Source organism: Sceloporus undulatus, chromosome 2 (genome assembly GCF_019175285.1).
Source record: "Sceloporus undulatus isolate JIND9_A2432 ecotype Alabama chromosome 2, SceUnd_v1.1, whole genome shotgun sequence".
NCBI classification, from domain to species: domain Eukaryota; kingdom Metazoa; phylum Chordata; class Lepidosauria; order Squamata; family Phrynosomatidae; genus Sceloporus; species Sceloporus undulatus.
Window position 1 is genome coordinate 202,985,892 of NC_056523.1, and position 27,002 is coordinate 203,012,893.

The 27,002-nt window shown below is 39.0% G+C and overlaps 1 protein-coding gene across 2 annotated transcripts in view; it reads right to left on the reverse strand.

Moving 5' to 3' along the window:
• Positions 1-27,002, reverse strand: part of LINGO2 (leucine rich repeat and Ig domain containing 2) — a 774,940-nt gene that overhangs the window by 551,142 nt on the left and 196,796 nt on the right. The window contains exon 1 of one of the 2 annotated variants that reach the window (XM_042449990.1): positions 5,386-5,473. The exons of the other annotated variant lie outside the window; for it this stretch is intronic. The gene's annotated coding sequence lies outside the window, so the exon portion shown is untranslated. Of the gene's footprint in view, positions 1-5,385; positions 5,474-27,002 lie in introns of those variants that run through there. 2 annotated transcript variants of the gene reach the window in all.

The following is a 27,002-nucleotide window of genomic DNA, read 5'->3' on the forward strand; positions in this document are numbered from 1 at the left end:
ACTAAGAACAGTGGAGGAGAGGGAGTCTTGGTGAAGTCTCATCCATGAGGTAGCTATGGGTTGACATTGACTCAAGAGCAGTTAACAACAACTACAAATAAAAGGATCACAAATATTTAATGCCCAAACCATTTTTTGGTAGAAGTAGTTAGTACAATATGTTGTATGTGGTATATGTAAGTGGTGTCACTAGGGAGTGCAAACTGCACCGGATGACACTCCAGAGTGGGGATGTACACCCAGTGAGACTGGTGAAGCTGCTGGGCAAGTGAGAAAGGGAATTATGTCCCTTTCTTGCTTGCCAGCAACCAGGTTAGACCCCAACAGCCATCTGGAGACCACAGCATTGCCCACCAAGCAGATAGGATGCAGCACACACCCAGCAACAGTCTTGCCAGGCAACATTAGGCCAGCCAGAAGAGGCAGGCAAGCAAGGCATCTGGAGGGAGGGTGGCAAGGCAGTCCCCTCTCCTACTGGCTTCCCACTGCCCCCTTCCCACACCAGGTGACATCATTGTCAAAGATACCATTATATATGTAAGTTATGTTTTGTCTAATTTTCCCCCTTTTGTTTTTGTGTTTTTTTACTATATCATATTGATTATAAAAAGATTAAAAACAACACAAAACAAAACATGCTAACAGTTGCTATTTACATTAAAATATTAACAATCCCTAGTGAGGTTTGTGAATGTCCAAAATGTAAGTGATATTCTAGTGAATGTAAGCAATCTCCCTAAAGCTTTCTTGTGCATCTATCTATCTATCTATCTATCTATCTATCTATCTATATGGAGAAATATTTACACAGAATTACACATTGCTGGCACTTACATTTGAATGTCACCTTTCCTCAAAAAGGTATTCACTGTAGCATACATAGACAAAATATTTTCATGAGCATCCAGAGAATAATGAATTAATTCCTTACAGCTCTTATCTAAATCATTCCTAAGCTCCACTGATGAATATTTGGTTGTGCTTTCCCATGGCTTTCTTCAATTGAGTTAATGCTACTCATCTGTAAATAAACTCTGAGTTGATTGAGTATGGTCATTTAGAATATATTAGGTTCTCCAAAAATCCATCCAAATCTACTATTTGTGATGTCATTTTTCTTCTTCCCTTGAAATTTTTCCTTTAGAATTCATGGATTTTATTTCCCTCTGTTTTTTTTAAAGGTGCTAATGATAGACTAGTTGTTAAATAAAGATGGGCTGAGCATGCAAAATGACAGACGGATTTCTACTGCATTTCTTTTAGTATATTAAAGAGCTTAGCAAGCAAATGGCAGGATTTATGTTTGTGCTTATGGTTTTGCCAGCAATAACTTGTTTAATCTCTCATTTCATATATATGCTGTTTGCCATTTCCTATAATTACTAATTAATTATATTTAGGTATTCAATAACCATGTCTTTATGTGCCCTGGATTATCTTGCATTCTGAGTGCTATCTTTATAGTGGAAATAAAGGGTATAATTTATCTTGATAAAGAAAGATATACATTCCAATCCGGCAAGTATTTAGACTGCATGAGGACTGCAGTTTTGTACCCCTTATCTCTATTAGGGAACATATAATTTCTCTGTTGAAACAGCTTTACTGGGCACCAGTCCATGTATGGGGAAAATGCAACATGATGATACTGACTTTAACACCCTATACAACTTGGCTCCACAGTCTAAAAGGCTGTATCTTCCTGTATTATAAGCCTGTCCAAGGTTAAGTGCTCAAGGGGAAGGCTTCCTCTCAGTCCCATCACTATTATAGACACATTTGGTGAGGACATGGAACAGCACATTCTTGGTGGCGCTCTAAGGTTGTGGATTTCCCTCCCACCAGCGGTTCAGTTGGCCCCTTTCTATCTGCCAGCATAGAATCATAGAGTTGGAAGAGACCACAAGGGCCATCCACTCCAACCCCCTGCCATGCAGGAAATCACAATCAAAGCATCCCTGATCTTTTTACTCAAGCAGGACTTAATTCATGCAGCAAGCCAACACAACTTCTAATGGGGGACATGCTATGATTTAATTGCATGTTATATTTGTTTAACTTCATGTTTTTAACCAGATAGCACATTGTACCTGGTTTGTAATTGCTTGTAGGCCAACTTGGATCCTGTGCTATGAGAAATGAGGGATATAAATAAAATAAAATAAAATAAAATAAAATAAAATAAGCCTCTAATTTTCTCCTATGACTGGGGCTAACATTTTGAGGCTACTACAATTTTTGCAAAGACTACTGCATTAAAAAGCTTAGAGGTCAAAGACTGACCCAGAACTATAAATATGCTAATCATATGCTCTGCCACTGATCTGTACACTCCCTTAGGATTTATCGTTTGCTTTCTCCATGAGGAACTCCATTCAAATTGCCTTTAGTGGTGAGTGTCCTCTCCTCCTCTTAAAAGAGTGTTCTTCAGTTGCGCCATATCAAGCTCCACACACAGGACATGAACCCAGCACAGAGCCAGAATCTGAGTCTTTACAGTGATTAGGGAGTATTTTCCAAATCAGGTGTAAAGAATTACAGTACTGACAAGACAATGCTGATAAGCCTTTAAGATGCTGATATGTAGTTATCTTTTATGGTCCTTCTCTTACACACTTAACAATGTGTGCCATTAACTCTGTGCAAACAGTAGTTTAGTCAGAATATTGCTAAAGGAAATCATTACATTTGCTCCTTGTTTACATTGCACTTAACATAAAGAATATGCTTGAAATGGTCTCATGATGTTTTGCAATTTTTATCTAACAGGTGGCTCAGAGGCAATTCTTTGAAAGGGAGGGTGATTTAATATTTCAGAAAGCAGTGATGATATGAACAGGTATCACATTCAAGCCAAAGAGGTATCAGTTCCATTCAAGAACAAAACAAGTAATAGTGTCCAGAATAATAATTTTAATACAGAGAGAAAAAATATATTGCAGATGCTAAATAAACACACACAAAGGAATAAATGGAAGGATACAGAAATTGCTGGCTTAGCAAGGATAACCAATGAGGTGTTGAAATAGGTTCAGTGTTTTGTTTTCCTTGATGTGATTTGTAAAGCTATTAACCACTCACAGTGTTCATGAATTTATTATACTCACAGGCAACATTCTCCAGTCATTTGTCTTTTGATGCATTCAGATAAAAATAAGGAATCTGGGCAGAAATCTGGCAAAATCATAAGATACGGGGCGGCGCGGACGTGACGTCGTCGCGCCTCGTGAGGGCACTTAGTGCGCCCTTTCGGCGGAGCAGGAAGGAGCTCCTTCCTGGTTTGCGTCGCTGGCGCAGACGTGTGAAGGCTGCACCAGCGACGCAAATCAGAAAGGGGCCGAGTGGCCCCTTTCTGAGAGCCCCCACCACCATTGGGGTGTCCTTGGGGCTTGAAGCCCCAAGGACACCTCTTTCCAGGCTGCAGGGAAGCGGCCTTTTGCCGCTTCCCCGCGGCCTGGAAAGCGGTGGATTGGGGCCTCGGAGGCTGCCGTTGTGACAGCTGAGGCCCTGATACAGCGGGGAAAGGGCCACTTACAGGCCGCCCCAAACAGGCGGTCTGTAACGCACCATAGGCTTCATGAAAATGGCTTTCTGGACCAGTCTGAAACAGCTGTAGTCCAACATTATAAAAACTCTTGAATCCACAGTGGTCCATTTAATAAAAACACGAAAGCATTAGGTAGCAAACGGTCAAATCCTCACTATACCAAACAGTAAAATGCTGCTGTTAAAGACTGTGCCAAAATATGTACATGAATGGAGGCCTTTCCACTCATCTTTGTGAAAGCAATGTTAAGGCATTTCCCAAATTCTGGACCAAATTGTTTCTGGCTTGTCAGGAAGCTCAAAAGCTTGGAAACAACTCAAGATCGAAAACAAACAGAAATAGCCTCTTCTAATATGTACCTATTCAGCCTTTGAAATGCCCAGATGGTATAGAATCCCTTACAATGAACTTCCATTGGCAATGTATTAGCCACTGCTGGCCTAACTATGAACTATGTCATCCTTCAATGAAGGGAAGATGTCAAAGTTATCAAAAGCAACATTTCAGAGATGCAGTCCAATTTTCCTATCAACTACAATCTGCATCATCCCTGCACCTCTACCTTGTCTTGTGGTGTTGGGAACTTTAGTTCAGAAACATCTGGGGGATCCTAGCCAAGAAATCCTGAGGCAGCATTCCCAATCTCAGATCCCCAGATGGTGGTGAACAATGATCCCTTTCAGCCACACGTTGCCAATAGTCAGGGATAATGGAAAATTTCTTACAACTGTATGTGGGGCCTAAATGGAAACTCTGCCCTAAGACACACAAGAACTCCACACAAACAAAGCATTTACCTTTAAATGCCAATATCAATTCTGTTTTTAACATTTGAATACAAATACATTTTAAATTGCCTCAGCTGAGGCGCAGTCTATCAGGAATCTCCTGTGTATGAAATGGAGAGATGTGAATGGGAGCTGTTAAGTCAGAGCTATTGTTAGCAGTTCCCCATACTTTTTTTAAAAAAAGTCTTCAGTTCCCTGGAAGTCTTAGAGTCAATTCTTATGTTCTGCTCAGGGAATATCAAAAATGCACAATGATTGGGTCTTTGAAAACTGAAACAAGTGCAGAGCTCCTGTAACCCTCTTGACATGACAGAGGAAATCAGGCTTTTGTATTTTGCAAGACTCATGCGAGTTTATATCAGGGCCAAGCTACAGCATGTTGCGTGGCCTATGGTGTTCTACCAACCGCATGATGAGACTCTCATCTCTCAGAGGCAACACTAATTAAGTTAACAGCAAGAAGCTTGTACCACTGCACAACCTCCCAGGAGCACTGAATAGCCACAAGCAATGTCCTGGCATAACTTTAACCAATGATTATAATTAAATCGCAATCAGCTTCTGTCTTTTTCTCGCTCACCACCCCTCCTTACCGATGAACTTGAGGAATGACACTCCACTAGATGCTTAAATCAATCTGAGCTTCTTTTAAACAATATCTCATTCTTTTTAACAATATCTCATGGGTCATAATATTTCAGGTTGCTTCTTTATCTGTTCCCATCATTTCCATCCTTCTTCTAGTACCTCCTGATACTCCAAAGACCAGTTTCTATCCACTCTTAATGCAATGGAAACAATTTGCAGAATTGCACATAAGGATATGGACAATGTGGGTTGAATCTCAATAACTGTGCGTAAAAGTAGAGGAGGGGGTGGTCTCTAACACCATTCCATAAAATGCTTGTATATCTCTTCTCTGGGTTCTTCTATGAGGTAAATTATACATGAACATTGGAAACATAATCATAATTCAAATCCATTTTTTAAAAATAAAAACAACAATTACAACATCAATACAACAGTTTATAAACTCCACTGAACACATACCCAATGTCCAACATGTATCCAATGGGATGCCAGTGCAGTACAGTCTTCTGCACGTGCTGTTAAGCAGTATTCCAACCCTCGATGTAACCTTTAAGAACCAAGGCAAAAAAAGTTTATTCCTTCTCCCTGGCAATTGCAGCTCCTGTATTATCCTCCTGTTTCTCTTTTTATGAAATGAAGCACAGCTTCTTTTTTACTGTTTCCCATCCATCTGGGTCAAACTAATAATTCACAAAGGTTACATCTGCACAAGAATTCACACCATGCTTTTTAGCAGTTTTCACTTACTCAAGGGGATGTGTAAGTCAAGAGCACTTATTATTATTTTTAAATTTCCTGTACATCAAAGTCAGTTTTATTTAAATAAAACATTCTGAATGAAAATAAAAAGTAAAAACTGCTGACCCACGTTTATAGCAAGCCAGTCCCTTTCGCTGTTCAAATATGAGCTGATTACTTTGCATTTTTAACATTGTTGGCTCACTTTTTTCCGCCCCCTTTTTGTTTGTTATTGTTGTGTTTCTTTCCAGAGTGTATGTTCATCAGGAACTTGGGGTCAATCTTTTAGATATTTATATCTCTGCAGCCTGGGTTAATCCATGTCATTTCTGTGCCGTTTGTGAGATTGTGTGTGGTGTAGTTCTTGGACTCTGACATGGCTGAAACCTCCACCTTTATTTATTTAATGCCCTGCTTTTCTCCTTGGGGGCTGTGTGGGTGCTCCTCATAGCTGCGCAGATGACACTGGGTCTTGGGGGCCTCTCCGGCTCAAGTGGCAGTTCTACTGGCCCACACAACCATATCCCCAGCCCCCAAAGTCCCGCTAGAAGTCCTGACCAGTCTCCCCCCCCCCCCCCCCCCAGTCTCACTCCCACCTGGTGCAGGATCCCCACTGACTAGGATGGAAAAATTCTCTGTTTCATTGCATTTCTCTGAATCCTTTCTGCATTATCTTTGCATCTTTGTTTTGTGTAGGATTGTGAATCTTTCTGTTTCATTTTGCTGGAAAAGTTGTATTTTGGTATTCACCTTTCTTAACATACGCTTTGCACACTTTTTTTCCTAATGCATGGATTTTTGTTTGCACTTCCCCCTTTGACTAAATTGCATTTGCACACTTTTTTCAAAGATACACATTTTCAATTGTATGCATCTTTATGCAAATAACTCAAGGGAATAAAAGGAAAATAAAGAATTTGCTGCTTGTACCCAGAGATGTACCCAATTTTATTCTTGAACCACAAACGGGAGCAGTTTGTGTGTGGTTTTAAATTAGTTAATTAAATTTACTTTCCCACCCTTGCTAGTAACAAGGAGTGCAGTCTCACTATTTAAATGAAATCAATCCATCATTTGACTGAATGCTGAATTCAGTGGTTCTTCAGGTTCATGAGAGCCAAACTGATGAAACAATCAATCCAACAGCATGTCACTTTCTGCACACAGAAATCCATCTTTGGCCTCCAACCCATGATTATGTCAGGGCTTATGGTTTTGGAACTAAATAGCTTTGAATTTATCCATCTATTTGTGGGTCTCCTCTCTTATAAACTTCTGCATGTCTAAGAAAATGGACACTGTTGAAAGCTGAAGCACTGTGAATTTAGTGAAGTACAGTATATTAAGGAATTAAACCCACAGGAAGAAGACAAGATGAGTCTGTATGAGAAGGAAGAAACTGCTTTAAGCTCCTCCAGAATGTGACCTTTGAGAGGCCTATGCTCTTGAAAAAATAAAATTGTAGCATACAGTCTTGATGGGGTTTTAATCACAGCTAGCCCTGCCAATAACACTGAAGGAATGATTCACTAGTGGAACTCCCATGCAGTATGTGGCATATACAGTAAAACACATCTGTATACATTTGAGATGAGTAAAAAATGAGATCTGGGATTTTTAAGGGAAGGTAGTCACAAATTTAACAGTTTGGATTATGTTAGGGCTGGCTGAAAATGTCATTCAGTTCTTTTGATAAGCATAGTCCAAAAATGACAACTTGCTTCATTAACTCACTGGAAAGAATTTTTTTTAAAGTTTTGTTTTAAACAGAACACTAGTGAAAGCAAAACAGATAGATGTACCTATTCCTGGTGTGTGTACACTGTATTGTAAGAAATTGTGGATTTTGGCAATATGTTCTTGTTGTGTTGCTGAGAATAAGAGTTCTTCAAACAATCATAACAAAAAATATTTTAACATAACCTTCAATGTACACTACACAACTCACCCCCTTAGTAATCAATGGCTACAGTGAAGGGAAGCTTTTTAAAAAAGAACAATTACAACAAGTAGTTTATTATTATTTGATTGAATATTAAGTTAAATATTTACACACTAAGCATAGTTTTAGAAATAAGCATCCATTACATTGGTAAACCACTGTATACCGAGTATTTTTAGGGATTTACAGATGGCTTATGGACAGAACCCAAAGAAGCTTAATCAGTTGTTCCTTATCAACATGAAAAGAAGTGACAAATGGGATGTCACAGAGATTTTGTCTGGACCTAGTGTTGGTCAACATCTCTCTCTATACGACTTGGATGATGTGATAGAGGGCATGATTATCACCTTTACAATGATGTCAGACTGGAAGGGATAGGTAAAACAGAAGAACAAAATAAAATGCAATATGATCTCAATAGGTAAGACAGTTAGGCTAAAACTAATTTAAGCAGAGATAAGTGTAAAGTTCTACATTTAGTCAGGGGAGATACAAAAATATAAGAGCAGTGACGTCATCCTTGACAGAAGTATGTGTAAAAAGGATCTGTTTCACAGACCACTACAAGCTAAGTATGAATGTGTAATATGGTAGAAAAAGAAGCCAATGCAATCCGAGGCCAAATCAGCATAACCACAATGACCCTATCCAGTGACATATATTACCATGCTATTCTCCTCTAATCAGACCTCACCTTGACTACTGTCCTACTGTCTATTTCTGGGCATCAAGCAAGAATGTGCCTGGAGGAAAGAAACCAAAATAATAAAAGGACTGGAAGCCAAGCCCTAATAATAATGGTTGAAGGAGAGAGGAATGTTTAACCTGTAGAAGACTGAGAGGCGATAAGATAGTCATATTTAAATATCTAAAAGCAAGTGGAATGGAACATTCCTGTTTTAGGGTGTTCCAGAAAGCAGGACCTGAATCAATAAATTTAAATTACAAGAAAGGAAGTCCCAACTAGACATTAGGATAAATTTCGTGGTGGTAAGAGCAGTGTGATGTGCAATACACTCCCTCAGAAGTTGGTGGACTCTACTTCATTGTAAGATTTTAAACACAGGTTGACTGCTCATCTCTCAAGGCTATCGTAGCAGTGGGTTTTTCCATTAGTGGATCTGCTGCTTAGCAAGGATGGTCAAATGCTAACAGATCACAATGAAAAGGAAGAACTGTTCAATACCTATTTTGCTTCAATCCCCTCCCCCAAAAGAGGACTGTGTACTTCCATGCATCAATAGAGACAATATCAAGGAATCCAGATTTCAGATTAAGACTAACACATACATATTTGTGACTACTTTTCAGTAGTAGAGAGATTTAGTATGCGTTTTGGGGCCAGGATTACAAAATTGGGAGAAATGCACATTTTGGAGGACAATTGAGTTTTAGTTCCCATATTGCTTTGTAGTTATAGTGTGTAGTGTGTGTTCTGAAATGTGAACTGAATTGTGAAGTCGAAGGCTTTCATGGCTGGCATCCATAGTTTTTTGTGGGTTTCTCAGGCTATGTGACCATGTTCTAGAAAAGTTTCTTCCAGAGAAAGATGCCAGCCACAGATGCTGGCAAAACGTCAGGAAGAAACTCTTCTAGAACATGACCACATAGCCCGAAAAACCCACAAAAACTTTGTGAACTTAATTATTTTTTGCCCTGTTCCCATATAACACACACACACACACAGAGGTGTGTGTGTGTGTGGGGGGGGAGCTGGTCATATTACAACAGGCCCCTGGTTTACCTGATTTAGTATTTTCAACACTGTTTGACAGTGGCTGTCCAGCATTTCAGACCTCCCCAACATTAATTGCAGATATCAGGGACCAAACACAAGGACCTTCTACAACAACCTTATTCAACCTGGAACACTCAGTTGTTTCAAATCTCAGTATTCCTAATCTCTGATTATTGATGAGGAGAGTTACATTCCCAAACAGCTGCAAGGCACCCAGTTTGGGGGAATTTGAGCATACAAAGGCAGTGCTCAACCAGTAAGCTACAGTCTGTAATTCATTTTGATAGTGCATGATGCACAGTACATGCCATTGGTTACTCAAATTCATCCATGGCAAAAGGGGAATAACTTTTATTTATCTGGAAAAAATGTAATTATCTTTGAAAAAAGCTTCCAAAGAGAAGCAGAGGCTTATACTTCCTATGGGGTTAAACCTTTTCTATAATAAGTAATACCTTTTATTAGATTCACTCATATTATGCCTTCTGAAAATTAATTACCACTTGAACTGACTCAACATATAGTAATTATACATTCTTCCTATTGTTTCCTGCAACAGCACCTTTGGAAAAAAATTAATTACAACCAATAGTTTTAATTCAAAGGGGGCTAATTATAAGACAATGTGGGGGAGTAAAGGGAAGATGATGCCATTTTCTAGTTAACTGAAGCATTTAAAGATTCGCTGTCCTGTTCTTCAAGCCTAATTAAACCTTCCTGTTAAAATAAATGCCCAATGAAAATTACAATTTATCCATCGTTTGACTGGAAGTCTACTTAGGTTTCTGTGTCCACAAATCTAATTCACAAAGCTTTCCAAGATTTTAAGATAAGGCCTGAATCCAATTCTTAGTCCCAAGGAGAGTAGACCCACTGAGTCAATGGGAACTGGATAAGCCAACACTTCCATTGATTCAATAGACATACCCAAGTTCAGATAAACAATTGAATTTAGGGTAGAGCTGTAATCATGTGGATGTCCACCTGTTGGACTGCAACCCCTACCATTCCTTACCAGTAGTGATGCTGGCTAGGGCTGCTGGAACATGCAATTCAATAATATCTTTAGGGTCATACAGTTGCCACTCTGGATATATATCTTTGAATATTTATCCATACAAAGCTGGGATCCAACATGGATCTTCAAAGTCCTTGTACATATTATAGAAGGAAAGGAGAATGATACAGTTGCAACCACTGTAGAGCAAGTGCTCATTCTAGCAGTTAACTTAACTATGCCAGCAAGTACAATCCAAAATTCAGGTAGTTGTGTTATCCACACAGTTTCTGTTGGCTAACATTTACAATGCTCCTCAATTATTTCAAATATTAGCCCACATAAATTACTCCCAATATTAAGCAACCTTTCTCAGATCCCAATGCTTTACGATGCACAACACATTTTTGCCAATTTATATAAACTCTAAGTGAATCCATTAAAAATTTTATGAGAGGTTATGAAACAAATGGCACAGTAAAACAGATCACGCATAGCAGCTACTGCTGATCTTGACTTGACAATGTAACTAGGCAAAATGTGTGTCGTTATCCCATTATTTACAAAATTTGCATGCTATTATTCAAATCTAGAATGTCTTCTCAAAGTCACTTATAATCACAAGTTATACACAAGTCATAAAGCATCAAATTACCAAAATCACAATTAACCCCACCCCAGCTAAGAACAGTACGTATAATCAAAACATAACACCCATGAAGGAGGGGGGAGGATTTTATGGATCTGACACAATGATACCTTGTTCTGCCAGTTCGCAATTAGAATCACAAGCACGAAGAATATCCAGTAGCCCCCAATGAAAAGAGAGCTATAAACAACAAGAGTTGTGAGTAGTAACAAGATTGTTCAAATCACTTGGCATCCATTATCTCAGCAATTCTTTAAGCAGCTGTGTAAGTCTATATTGGAGATAGGAGGCTAGAAGGATGGCTTGCCTCAAATCAATCAGCAAATTAATGCCTGAGGCACCATTTGAACAATGAGTATCCTGGCACACACCTCATACCCTTAGCTATTATAGTATAGAAGTTTCATAGTAATTTTTATTATTTTTCTTATCTGTTTTCAACTACATTTATTACGGCCAGGCTCTCCCACTTCAGCAGAACTGGGAGGACTGCAGGCCTCTCTTTCTTTGGCTGCACTCCCTGAACCATTAAAATTTGATTTGAAGAGCTTGGCGACCCTACAGAACAGGTTTTGTTGTAATGTGGAGGGTTGCAGGGGATTAGTGGAATATTGGCTTTAGACATATATGTTTCCTAATTTATGCAAATCCAACTCCTAATTTTCATCCAGGATGACTCATTTTATGGATCCAACACAGACATCCACAGAGAGTGACATTTTAAACCATATCAAGCTTTCATTATATGAATTGAAATGAGTTTCATATTTTGACATGACTTACCACTTCAAGGCTGAACCAGATATCTACATGGGTCATTTTAATGTTCTTTTTAAATGATAACATATTATACAGTCTTTAAAACCAATTGTGGCTGGCTATATATTTTGACTGTATATCAAAGTCCAAACAAATACAAAACAAATATATTCTCATTCTAATCTGAGTTTATGGTGATCCAAAGGCAAACATAGCACAGCATTTTGTTAGCCAGATTTGTTTTTGGGGAGGGGGTGCCTTTGCCTTCCCCTGAGGCTGAGAAATGTTTTTGTGTAATATAGTCTTTATTAGTTTTCAGTACATATAAAAATATGATAAAATAAAAAAATAATCGATTACAGAAATTTAGCTATTTCACCAATAAAAACACACAATCCTTACTATTTAGTACTTCCTAGCTAACAGTCTATTTTTTAATACACCACTAATAAAAAAGAGAACTGCCCCTTAACACAGAATTTATAATTAAGCATATTTCCCAACATCTTTCTATACAGCCCTTCTCAATGGATACATCACTACAAGAGAATCCCACTTTAAAGTTAAACAAAAATGACATTGGGGTTTTTCCACTTATTGATATACTTCTAACATTAACAAGATTAGTATTTCAAGCTGTCAGTCAAAAGTAAACTTTTTATGATAATTCTATTCCCAACACAGCGTTTCTTCCCCATTCTTTTTTAAGGAAATTAATAATTTCAACCCAATCTTCCTTATATACATTTGTTGTTTCATTTCAAAGGCCTCTTGAAAGTTTGTCCGTCTCCATCATATCTAGGAGTTTAAGAATCCAATCATCTTTCGGAGGTGTTGTTTTAACTTTCCAATTACGGGCATAGATTATTCTTGCTGCTGACAACATGTAAAAAATTATTTTACCATATTTTTTTTCTAGATTTAAATCAATAATGTTCAGTAAAAATACGTCAGGAGAGAACCTAAGACTGAGAAATGTTGTTACAGTGGGCCTTCCTTATCAGGGGACTTGCCATCCGTGGATTTGAGCATATGCTGATGGTAAGCGCTGCCATTGGGGACAAAAGTTCCTCACTCCCTCTTCCTCCCTCCCTCCCTCTCTCTCTGCCTGGATTGACTTTGAGGGTGGAGTCTGCTGCCCAGTCAGCTAGAACTGGGGTTGGGCTTGAGTCTCGGAGCCCGTCCCCACACCTAGCACCTGGGACAGAACCTCTGGGCTCCAAAACTCAGCCCCTGGCTTCCTCTGACCAATGGGGCTCTGGGCCTTGATTCAGAGCTCCATTGGCCGGAGGGGGCCAGGGCCAGGGCTTGAGTTTCGGAGCCCAGATGCTCCATCCCGGGTGCTAAATCTGGGGACTGGTCTCTGAGACTCAAGCCCCAATCCTGGCACCAGTCCTGACTGACTGGGCTGTAGACTCTGTCCTCAGTCAAGCTGAGGCAAAGAGGAAGGAAGAAAGAAGGTAAGGAATGAGTGGGAGGGGGGAGGGGAGGGGAGGGAGGAGGGAAGGAGGAGGGAGAAAGGAGGGAAGAGGGAGGGAGGAAAGGAGGATCGGACAATGGACTTCAGTCCTACTGTCCTAATACTGGTGCGGCTGCATGGCTATGCCGCCATTAAGGACATTGGGACTTGAGCATCCGCCGATCCACGGGGGGGGGGGGGGAGGTCAGAATGGTGTGCAAATATACAAATGTACAAATATAATGATAAATACATAATGAATGAATGAATGAATGAATGAATGAATGAATGAATGAATCTTTATTTATATACTGCTATTCCAATGATCACAGCGGTTTACAATCAGTTAAAATACGAAAACAGCAAAATCCAATAAAAGAAATCCCCCCACATTAAACAGTAAAGTACAAGCGATAAAAATATCCATCATTCAATCACCTTTTAAAAACCATTAAAACCAGTAACACCAAGAACACCAAGAACATCCATTACACTACAACAGCATAAAAGGAGAAGAGTGGAATTAAGGGACATGGGGGAAAGCAAGGCGGAAAAAGTGAGTCTTTAGGTTTTTCCTAAAAGACTCCAGGGAGGGGGCTGAGCGGAGCTCGTCAGGGAGAGAGTTCCAAGCCTGCGGGGCCGAAGCAGAAAAAGCCCTATGTGCAGACATCACATATCTCATGTCAGGGACTCTCAAAAGCTGTTTCCCACCCAACCGGAGAGTGCGGGGCGGATTGTATGGGGAGACGCGGTCCTCCAAGTACCCTGGACCCAAGCCATTTAGGGCTTTATAGGGCTTCTATAAGAAGTATACAACCCAGTTTCCATAGATGTAAATGCTGTTCGTGCCTTCCATTGTTCCTCTGACCAGTGGAGATCAGGTGCTGTGATGAATGACAAACACTAAGCCCAGTGTTTTAAAAACCCACTATACATTTATTAGTATTTACTTTAATTACATGACCTTAAAAACATCTAGGATACCCACATTTACATCTAGGCTAATTGCATTTACATTTAGGCTACTTTTGCTTCATTGTTTGAGTCCCCCTTTCCCACAATAGGCCACAACCCAAAAGGCACAAAGACGTGTGAGACACAGAAAAAGTACTCCAATGGGACTTATTGATCAACCTACCAGCAAGAATATCTGAATTCTTTTAGAGAGTCTGCTGGCAGGCAGATGCCAAAAGAAGTCAGAAAGTTTGAGCTTGTCCTTTGGCATAGAACACAGGATAGGCATCCTATTCCTGTTAGAGATTATCCTGCATTTTAATGTGATAAATGAATGAAAATACAGTTGTCCCTCCATATTCGCTAGAGTTAGGGGAACAAGATCCCCGTGAATATAGAAACACTGCAAATAACAAAAACACCATGTTTTTACCTGAAGGATACCTCTCTAGGAATCTCTAGGTCCTCCAGTGCAACTCTATGGTCAATGTCCAACATACACTGACCATAGAATGGCACTGGAGTAGCTACAAATGGTCTTTCAGTGCAACTTTTAGTTAAAGTTGACCACAGAGTTGCACTGGAGGACCAAGACAGTCCTAGAGAGAATATATTAATGAAATCCATGAATAATTAAATCCGCAAATATCAAAGCCACAAATATGGAGGGATGACTGTACTTTTTTGATCCCTAGTGCAAAAAGCTATGTGCTGGCACAGTGATATGAAGGATCAAAATTCAACTTTTCTAAAGCTAACATTGGGAACACTGTGTCCTCCAGATGTTTTGGAATACAACTCTGACAATACCTCACCATTCTGGGCATTCTGACTGAACTCATGAGATCTGGCATGCAAAATATCTAGAGGCCCACTGTTTCCTTATACTTGCTTGAAATTAGTGATGGGTAATAGCAGCAGGGATAGGGGCCACATTCTACCTTATCAGCTCCTACCAGCAGGCCACACTTGTCCTTTTTTGGCCAAAAATATGTCTCAGAAGTAGGTGGAAATTTACTTCCAGTTTGTGTTTACTGCATTTTTGGTTGATGTTCAGAAGGAGACTAGTTATGATGGTGCAGTGTGCAGAAGAGGAATCCACCACATTCGGGGGTGTTTTGTCGCATTTAGTATCACTGGGGTGGGTATTGCTCTACCTGGGACAAATGGGAAATCCAGATTCTTTGGAAAACCATAAGAATGTGATTCTCCAGCCACTCCTGCTGAAAATATCTTGCCAAAGAACAGTTATGATATTTTACACATAATGCAAATATCACTGCTCTAAAAAGAACTGTGACAAATAACTCCTCTAATATACCCATGTGTGTGTGTGTGTGCAAGCGTGCGCGCGCGCGCACACACACACACACAGAGAGAGAGAGAGCATCCAAGACAAAATTGAGCTATTTAGCATAACTGCTAATTTACCTAAGGATACTCAGGTGCTAAGAAGCTCATCTGTACATTTTTAGGTCTTTTTCTCCCCTCTACTGTTGCTAATTATATGTATGCAACATGCATATAATTATATCTTTTATTGATGCTGGTCTTTGATCCATAATAAAGAATTTATTTATATTTATTTGCATGCAACAATATTTGACACTTCATTCACTCAGGATTTCAGTTTAATTTTTTTTGTTTTGTTTTGTTTTTTGCATTCTCACAAAATATGTCAAAGAGAAGGCATGAACAAATATTTGCCATAGGATTAGCAAGGTCAAGTGCTCCAAATAATTCTGCAGGAAGCAGTCTGTCCATGCAACTAGTCATTCCTCTTCACTAAACTTGAAACGGCAGATATTCTATTTATTCTAAAACATGCTTTGATAAAATAGCACAACAACGGATACCGAAAAATGGTTATTATGCTACACACCATACTATGCAATTGTATAGTACTGATCTGTGACATTGGTACTGATGTTTCGAGTGGCAGCTAGTGGCTCTCATATCAGTGGGGTGATCAATTCATTTTGAGTTTTAGTCTGAAGGTGTTAAAGGTTCTGAACATATTGTGGGGGATCCATCAGGACTGGATTCACCACCCTGCTGACATGGGAACTACTATGCCTGTGGTTTATCATGAAAATTAAACTACAGGTTTGAATATAGATAGTAATTTAAGGCCTTATACAGATCTTTGGATATTATCACACTTTGTTTTTTGCCCGATCTGGGCATGGGCTGGGAACAGGCTTGAACGGTGGAAACTGGTGTTATTGCACAACAAAATGCCACTAATGCTGCCAGAAGATTACAAGCCATCCCCCAGCCATGCTTAACCTGCTGATTTTGAAGTATGGAAGCTTACATTTTATATATAGCTGTGTGATACTGCTTTTTATTATGTTACTAGTATTTTGAAATGGCCCTTGGGCTACTCAATAAACTGTATTGGAAGTATGGAAGCTTTCTATCCTTGCAAAATCTGAAGTGTTTGGAATGTGATGTTCCATTCCAAAATTGAAGTGGGTCAGTCCAACCCAATCCAGAGCTCATGCAAATTGGTCCAAATCAGTCCAATGTATTGAATCCACTGCACAGCCCCAATCTTATTATACATCTTTCTGCACAGCCTCAGAAATAAAGAGAAAAGGCAATGTTATTTCAAGCAAAAGAATTTGCAGGAGGAATTATTATGAACCAGCATAAAAATATATGGAAAACAATGATTTCTCACTGACTTGTCTGCATCCTCAAAAATGGCAGTTTTCACTGTGTATTATGAAGATGTGATGCAGCAGTAGAATACACACAATGGGAAAATGATGTTTATGCCATACAAGGTGAATTTGACCTAAAGTAGTTGAAGGGTTTTCAGGTTTTTTAAGCACAGCAGTGGATGGCATGATCTCATATATATGTATAGATATTTAAAGCAATTAAAGCAAATAAAATCAACAATTAATCATTATTGTGACAACTTCTTTTTAAAGGTGAAAGGGATGAGACAAGAGCATAAAAGGAAGACATGGAAATTTTCCCCAGACTATCTGAATCTAAGAATAAGAAAACAGAACATATGGGGAAAATATGTTATTTTTAAATTTACTATTCCAACAATCACATCAACAAGAAAACACACACACACAATGTGCTATTCAGAATTGGCAGAGACAAATGATGCCCAAGTTTGACAGCCTGAATTTGCTATGCAAGACTTCCTTCTTTTGAAGATTAAGACACTTATCATTCAGTTATCGTTCCCTTTCTCTGCAAATAGCTCCAGGCTTGATTCATTGGAAATGTATGCACTATTTATACAGGATATGCAGAGAGATGAACAATCATTTTTATTAAGGTACATTGTATTCCTAGATGGTGTGTTTCTCCTATCCCCTTTTCACTGTGGCTATGTTCATTTGGGAAATGTGTCTAGCTGTACATAGAACCAAAGGGGGGAGAACACTACAGCAACATGAATGCTTGATTGTTTTAAGGAAATGATACTGCACTCAAGTTGTATGTGCAATAGTAGAATAGACTGTCTCTAGGGACGCAGCATCCATCAGCATAATGCACTCTTCAGAACCGGAAATTTCTATCAAGGTATGAGAAATACTGATGTCCCCATCTTATGAGGTGAATTGAAATAGAAACATACATGTTCTCACACATACAGAGGAACAAACACATGGATGTAGAAAATTTTGAACATTCATAATGTGCTATATTACCCCCGGATCTAGCCCCCAATCACCCTTATTTGACCCCATATATCAAATTAATATCAAAATGGGAGGTTGCTGGTGGGTAGTCCCCCAGCGCAGGAAACCAGCCATACCATATTAGGACATCCAGATGGCTCAGCATGGGAGAAGGCGAAAGCACTTGACCGAGACTGTTCCTGTTTAAAATCAGTATAATCCTTTCACTGAAGAGAGTGAATGATGAGATCCCAGCTTTATGTTGTCAAAGCACTATCACTGCTTCTTATTGAGCTAAATTAATTTCCCCATTGAGTACAATTTATGGCTGTTCTCTCAGAACCCCCTGCAATTTAGGTAACAGCTACATAAATGCTCATGCTTAACTCATCCACATCAGTCCTTGTGCATGAGTATGTGCCCTTAAGTCATCTGTCGACTTATGGCAACCCTGTGAATTTGATACTCACAGATGTTTTTGCCAGTTTCTTCCTTTGAAATATAGCCTGCAGCACCTGGTATTCCTTGGCAGTCTCCCATCCAAGTACTAACCAGAACTGACTCTGCTTAGCATCCAAGATCAAAACATTTTCAAATATGACAACTGCAAGAAAGCGCTGCTAAACACTTTCTTTCAGAGAAAGGGTAAAAACAGTGTTCAGGAATGAGGCCAGTGTTGTCATCAGTTGGGCCTCCAAGAAGAAGGCAGTCCACAGCTGGGGTGCCATAGCAGAGAAGGCCTTCTCCTATGCCTTCACCTATTGTAATTTCTTTGTGGGGCAGAAGGGATGGCCCATTCAATCCTTTGACAGGCACATATGGAGAAAGATGTTCTTCAACAAAAGACCTTACTTGAAATGGAGCAGTAAAGACATAGGGTGCAGCTACACTGGCAAAATAATTCATTTTGACACAACTTTAACTTCCTGGCTCCATCCTAAGGAATCTTGGGATTTTGGTGTAAAATGGCATTATTTCTGCAATATAGATGCATGCTAAGTTTGCTCAGTAGATACAGAATGGTCAGTGCCAGTTAGAAAAGAAAGAAGAGAAATTTGGAAAGGGGAAATTTGAACAGGAAAAAGGGAAGGCTTGGAAGGAATGTCTGGCTGGAACTCTGAACAAGAACATTCCAGTTGGAAGGGAAGACATGCCATAACATTTTATAGCAGGAACCGGGGCACCAGTGGCATAATGGTTTGAGTGTTGGATTATGACTCAGGAGATCAGGGTTTGATTCCTAGCACAGCCATGAAACCTACTGGGTGCCTGTCAGTCTCAAGGGATCACAATAATAAACCTTCTCTGAACAAACCTTGCCAAGAAAACCACATGATATGCCTGCCTTAGAGTCACTATAAGTCAAAAATGACTTAAAGGCAAAAAACAACAACAAACTGGTTATCAAGTAAAATCAGGAGCAAATATAACACAGACAGCAAAACCAACAGGTATAATTAAAAGTGGTTTTAAAAATAATGATTTTAAATAGAGGCACACTAACAAGTCTTTTAAAAAAAATGACAAGCAAGCAAACAAACCTGGAAAACTAGAAGTTTATTTCTGGCCACTTCTGCAGTGTTGGGGGAAGTGTTCATGGCTGGTGTGGCATGGGTTAGGGCCTGGAAATCCCCCCCCCCCCCCAAAAAAAACCCCAGAACTTGTCTACCCCTGAAATAGACCTTCATTTTGTGTCTGAATTCCACCAGAGACAATCTGGCAGGCAACTGATCTGGGGAAAGAAAAGAGGTGGATCTGACACATTCAGCTTGGCTTAACCATTGCAATGTTTTACTTCATGCTGAATTGCCACTTCCAATTGCTTCTTTTCAGACACAAAATTACTGGTGCAACCTGTTCCTCAGCAGGGAGTAATCATTCAGCCAGAAATGCAGTCGTCATTTTACCCTGGAATCCTGGACACAGTTTGGAAAAAATTGATCTGCAGCTCCCATTCACTCTGAATTAGCTTGGCTATGGGTCACGTTGGCTGTGCGATTCTAGATCTTTTCGATCCCTCCCCCAACAAAAAAGGTGGCCTCAAACATCCAAATATTTCCCTTCAATGAGGCAGTACCTCTTGTAACAGTATGGAGGAAGACGTTTATGGTCTTGGATTATATAGCAGAGGATGAGATGGTTTTGTCTTTGGATACCTTCCAGTGTGAGGATTTTTCAAAAACTGTTTTTAATGCCTCCGTTTGGTCACTTGAATCTGAAAGTCGTGAAGGACAAATCATTCAGTTTCTTTCAGATTTTTTTAAAACTCTGAAATAATTTTCAACCTTTTAAATTAAAAGTGTGTTTATGTTTGTGTGTCTGTACACAAACACACAGGTTGAGTCGCCCCTATCTAAAGTGCTAGGGACCACAGGTGTTATGCACTTTAGATTTTGATGGATCTGGGAATATTTGAATATACATAATGCAATATCTTGGAAATGGGACCCAATTCTAAATAAGAAATACATTTATGTGTCATATATACCCTAAACACATAGTTTGAAGGTAATCTTATAAGCAGTATTTTTAGTAATTTTGTGTATGAAACAAAATTTGTGTACACTGACCATCAGAAAGCAAACATCTCAGCCACCCATGTGGACAATTCAAAATTCCAGACAAGGGATACTCAACCGGTATATAAGAAATGAACATATCCTCATGGTGCAACTATCCAGCATGGAAAGGTCCATGTTAAAGATTAGGAACTGCTAGAAAAAAAGGGAGATAGTAATCCTCCTTCAGACTTGCAGACATGTCTGCCTGGTCTCAAATCTACAGATTTTTTCCCCTTCAATCGACAAATGTGCTGATTTTCCTTTCCCCCCACATTCAAACATTTTCAATCTCATATTATTTTCCAAATTACAACATTTCTGAATTTTGATTAAGTCTTTAAAAAGAAAATAAAAGAAGAACAAAATTCCTACCAACTCCTACCTAAAACCAAAAAGGCAACTTTGAGTAAGTCACTGTTTCTCACCACCAAATTGAAGTGACAAATATAATTAGTATAAATGGCTGTGCCTATGGGACAGGTATAAATATTCTAAATAAATTATTAAATGAATGTACTACTCTGAGTCCCCATGGGAGGAAAGGCAGAATACAAGTGTGGCAAATAAAAGGACTATTTCCTACTACGAATTGCTTCTCTAAGGGATGCAGAATAGATTCCAAAAATTCAGTGGGAATGGAAAGAAGAGCCAGGAGGATAGCAGAAACCCTTAAACAATGGGAATAATGTCAGGCCTGTATTGCTAAATGAGAGTTTCTCTGTGAGGTTTCGATTGCACCATCCTTAAATGTATACAGACATACACACAAAAATGGCATTAACTACAAAGAGCAGTCAGTTAAGATTGCCCCCATTCCCACCCACAATTCAAGGATGGATAAAATGCAGCCTTCCATATGATGGAACTGTAACTTGCATTCAACCCTCACCTGGGTTGGCTGGTTTAAACTTCAGTTTAAACCAAATGACCTTGACAGCAAATATAGAAACAAGCAAACATAGAAAGAAACACCTCCTTGTTTAAATTGATTTTTGTTTTTCTAGATGTGTGTGTGAGAGAGTATACATACACACAGAGATATTATTATTTTCCAACCCTCCTACAGGATCAACAGTGACTGAATTTAAACATTTTAACTTTAACAGTTCATTGGCAGCTGTTCATTGCTAGACCCATTTCCAGTGTCAGTTGCTTCTTTTTAATCACTTTATTTTATAGTGCAAGAAACGCCTTTCAGAAGCAAATCCTTCAATGATTGTGTTTAACCAGAACAACTCTTTTTAAAAGAACAATTATTATTTAAGCTATTGGCCATAACATCTGAACTGCATTTTACTACTACTCCCCAAACCTGTTCCATATCATAGCAAGAAGTTCAAGATGGTACAGTCCAACAATATCTGGAAAGCTACAGCGTGCCCAGCCCTTCCCTAATGCTTAGGATCAGGAGGATAAAAACTATTCACCTACCCAAGAGGGATTAACCAAGTCCCAGGAAAGTTTATTTTTCTGTTCTACTGTTCTTTGAAAGCTCAGCAGCTGCACATCTTAGCTCTAACAGGTGGTCACACTGTTTTAGTTAGCACTGCTACCACCGTTGCCGATAGGCACTTCCAAGACATTTGTACTACCTAACTTTTAAAGTAAGAATTATGTTACATTGTGAAATGAACAAATTAACTTGCCACATTGCCCATAAAGATACAGAGATAGTAGAGAAGGAATGGTGCCCAATACTGTTATATTACAAAAATAGGTATTCAAAGGTGCAGGAAAATGATAAATGGTTTCGAGTATTATATGAACACTAAGGTAAAATGTCAGGGTATGGAATAAACTTTATGAAAACGTTATTGAAAATGAACACAATTGTAATATAGCTAAAAATAATGATAAAGAAATAATGAGAAAATCTGAGACCATGTACAGTACGCCTACATTATATGCATATGCTGGAAGCTGCACTGGACAAAATACTACTGTGTTGCCATGAGCCTGAGCCCCATGGGCTTTAATGGGGCTTCAGCTTATGCAGAATTTCCCTTATGGGGGGGCAGAACGGATCCCCCGCATAAGGGAAGGGACTACTGTATTAGAAGGACTAAGGAAGTTAATGTTCAATGTACATATATGCTGGGATTATATATTATGCAATCACCATATTGTAATTATCTGATGAGGTTTTTCATTATATTTATATACATTAAAAATAAAAAGCTAAAAAAAGAATTATGTTATAAGTCTAGGGACTATAACGTCATGGTTATAGGGTTATTTTCCTATGTAATCATGAAATTAAGTTTTTAGGCTGATTAGTAAAGAGGGGGTGTTTTAAAAAGTAATATTTAAACTAAAACTACCACATTTTAAAACTACCTCTTAAATAAATCTTAGTATATTACATAAATCGGGTCAGGAGAAACAGGAATTGGGACTGACCAGTGTAACTCAATCAACCAAAGGAGAGCCAGCTAAGTGTTGATTTTGATCTTCCCAAACAGAGTGTCTACTGGTAGCCATTTCACTTGAAGGCATCAGATGACAAATGATGACAACATGGCTGCATCCATTGGCCTGACTGTCATGAGGCCTCTGCTCTCCAATAACAAATCCATATTTAGCCATTCACTTAACTTTATAAGCCAGAATGAGAAAATGCCCAAACATGCCTGCGTTGACCTGCTTGTGCTTTCTCGCCTTCCTCTACAAAGTTGAAGAAAGTGGCACAGATCTAGATTTATGTGATTTTACTTTGCAAGCTGCCTTGAGGAATTTCAAAGTTGGAAAGAGGGATAGAAACATTTAATATGACAGCTCTATTTTGCATTTTCTCTGAGACTTCAGCTGGCCTACCATATGTATACTGGCACAACAAACCTAGCATTCCCTATTAGGATAAATATAAATAGACATCCAAGATTAATGTCTTGAAGCAAACGTTTTGTTTATCTCTACCCTTAATTTCCTGAATTCTCCTCTTTTCTCTGTTCTTCCTACAGATTGCCTTTATAAATCTTCTTTCTAATTATTCATTGCTTCAGCATCTTTAATTTTGTTGGCAGGCTAGTAGATCATTGCTGATGTGATATTTGAAAGTGCTTTAACAGTTTGCGTCTTTTTCTTTTAAGAAAAGCAAGAGTTGATATGAAGGTGGATATGCAAATCAACAATGATGATTCACATTCATGAGCTGAGCTTTACCATTGTGAGTGATGCAATGATAGCAGCTGTTCTGCATATCACAATCCAAGTGAGAATTGGAAATAATTTATGAACTTGGTTGCTAAGTTTTTCTTCCACCAAGAAGGCCAAGTCATGGCTGAACTTTTCCACAATTTGCATCCCTCTGGGTGTTGTAGGATTGAAACTCATCTACATTTAGAGGCTTTCTCCATCACCCTCTGAATGACTCTTCTTATTAAGCATATGTACCAACCATAAGATTTTGTTCAGAATCAGTTTAGTGATTGGGAAGTAGCCTAATTTCCTTTTAAAGGCACAAGAACATTTCCAAAGCATTTCATTTCAATTTGGAATCTGATTTGGTCCACAACTGTTGTAGATAACAGAAAATCTGGGGGTTGGATCCAGGTATTAATTCCCTCAGATGGCAGGAGTTTGTCAATCCTGGAATACTTTGTATCTGATGGAAGATTCACTGGTGGAATGGAAGAAAAGATTAATTTTTATTCCCATTGGAGCTGTAGGCTTCTGAAAATCTCCTCTAGAACCCTGTGTTAGTTTCATTCAATGGAAGAATTCCACTGCAGGAATGGGAAAGATTTCACCTTCTCATTCGAGCCAAGCTGATTCCTGAAAATCTCCTCTAGAGTGAATATGGAATCCAGATGAATGTCAGAGGTACCTATGGGGAAGAGAAATAGGTGGAAACCACCACCACCCCATTTTCCGCCAGCTCAGGCATCTTAACTTCAATTTAGAAGGTGCCTTTTTTAGTAGAGTCTGGATCTAACCCATTAACTTTCAGAGATGTGGAATCCATTTCAAGCTTACTCTATGTCTAATGAAGTTTTCAGTGTGTTAAATGCATATGTTCTCATTGGGACCAATGCAGCTGTGTGCCTTTATGGTGTCCTAAATTACCTATCCTTGTGTCCCTTCAGCAGCCTACGTAGAAGATGCATAGTCTGAAGAAATGGGCTACAACAAAATAACAAATGAGAAGTTATTCCCATTCCCAATGATAAGAGGACAGGAGTGTACAGAAGAAAAAGCTGTGGGGGAGAATTACTGAAAATGGTGAAGTCACGAAAACCAGAATAAGAATGGAAACATGTGGGTACTTCCATTTCTCCTTTTCCTCCCTAGGCAAAAATCGTGAGTTTAATTTATTGTGATGCAAACTGTCAAGAAAAAGAAATCTGAAAAATATATAAAGTTTTATCAACATGACACTTTTCTTCTTTTATATTGTTTTCTGCCATTGCCTTGTATGACACTGCATGTGCATGAGTAGGAGGTTAGCCTATAATACTGAATCAAAACAAGAAACATTTTTTTACACAATATGTTCACACTACCACTCAGAATGTTATTTTTACAGATATAATGAGTGAGTGAGATATAATGAATCATTGTGTCAACACGATTTGAATTTTAGTCTAAAAATATTGTGTTAAAAACCCAAATAAATAATTAAAACCAATAAATCATATTAATGTGTGGGGAGTGTGAGAACTTCAAGAGTGAGAAGATGAATCATATTAAAAAACTTATTTATTTACAGTGCAGGCAGGTCATGGAGTTCTGAAAACTAGACAGGAAGGTCTGAAATTTATTATTAAGCCCAACTAGAGCAAACTAATGAAAGATACAGCTGTGTTAGTCTGTATAATCAGTATATAGAGAGATTTTATAACACCTTTAAGACTAGCCATAGCAGTGCAGCTTTACAGTGTGGCTTTACAGTGCAGCTTTATGGCACTCCTTTGGTGCTGCATCATGTGGACACAGCGCTGGAGGAGCACTGTGATGCTGTATACCAGCATGTGGCATGGCATGCAGCATCACGCCGCCCTAGGGGCAAAGCTGGGGCATGCATCATGGAGACGCTATGCGCCAACTCCTGCCCCAGGCCGGTCCAAATGGCCGGTCTGCACAGCCTCTAGGTGAATCAATGGGATTTAAATAAGTGTTGACTCACCTTTTCAGCACTGAGTGGGTCTATTTTAGAAGGGAATAATAATAATAATAATAATAATAATAATAATAATAATAATAATTTGGCAAAAAAGGGGCACAGTAAAGTACTACTGTCACAGGGGCTGGTTAATAACATGACAAGCAGCATTCATCATAAGGAGATTCTTGTTATGTAAGCTGTAATGCATTTAGGGAAAAATCTAACACCCACACACACAACATGCACGCACAAAATGAAACAGGCAGTAGTGATGGATCATAAAAGAGACTTTAGGTTGTGGAATGTAGCCCATACCATATTGAAACTATCAATTTGGTATAGCAAAAAGGGCAAATCCCATCCTTGGGATTATTAATAAAGGGGCTGAAAATAAAACAGTTTTCAATTCAATATTTTGCATTTAAATATTTGGTGCTATTCCATTTTGCATTTTGTGTATAAAATATCAGAAAGATATTTTGGAGGAAACAGTATAGAAAAGGGATATCAAAATAGTCAGGGGTTGAATTAACATTTTTAGAAAGAACAAGTAAAATAATAATAATAATAATAATAATAATAAAAACTTTTATGCCACTTTCCCAGCAGATCAAAGCGGTTTACAGTTTCTCAAAGAATATGCAAAAGTATACAATAATATAACACAATAATCATAAATAGGCATTCAATTCAATAAAAAAATTTAAAATCTACATACAAACAGCAAGATAAAATCTATCAGTCACAGAATCTATCAGTCGAATCCTAAAATGAACTTTCCATCAGAGAATAGTATTCTACAAGGGGTCAGGAGGGTATGCCAACCGAAATAAATGAGTCTTCAAGGCCTTCTTAAAGGCATCCAAGGTGGAACAGAGCCGGATTTTGTCTGGAAGTTTATTCCAGAGGGTCGGAGCTGTCGACGTAAATGTCCTTTGGTGAGTTGTTGTCAGTCTCACCCTAGGGCACTCTAACAAATATTTCCCTGTTGTTCGGAAAGTGCGGGGCGGATTGTGTGGGGAGAGGCGCTCCCTCAAATAACTCGGGCCCAAGCCATGTAGGGCTTTATAGGTAATAACCAACACTTTGTATTGAGCCCGGAAGCTAATAGGCAGCCAGTGAAGAGATCTTAATACTGGTGTTATATGGTCTGACCTGGAAGTTCCAGCGACCAATCTGGCTGCAGCGTTTTGAACTAGCTGAAGCTTCCAAACCTGGTACAAAGGTAGCCCCATGTAGAGCGCATTACAGAAATCTAACCGAGACGTTAGCAGTGCATGTACCACAGTTTCAAGGTCCTTTCGGTCCAGACAGGGACACAGTTGGCGTATCAGCTGAAGCTGGTACCAAGCACTCCTGGCCATCGCATCCACCTGTGATGACAACTGTAGAGATGAATCCAGGAGTACTCCCAAACTGCGAACTTTGTCCTTTAGGGGAAGTGTGACCCCGCCCAGGACTGGATGGCAAATTTCCCTGCCCGGACTTTGGGTACCTATCCCGAGTACCTCTGTTCTCT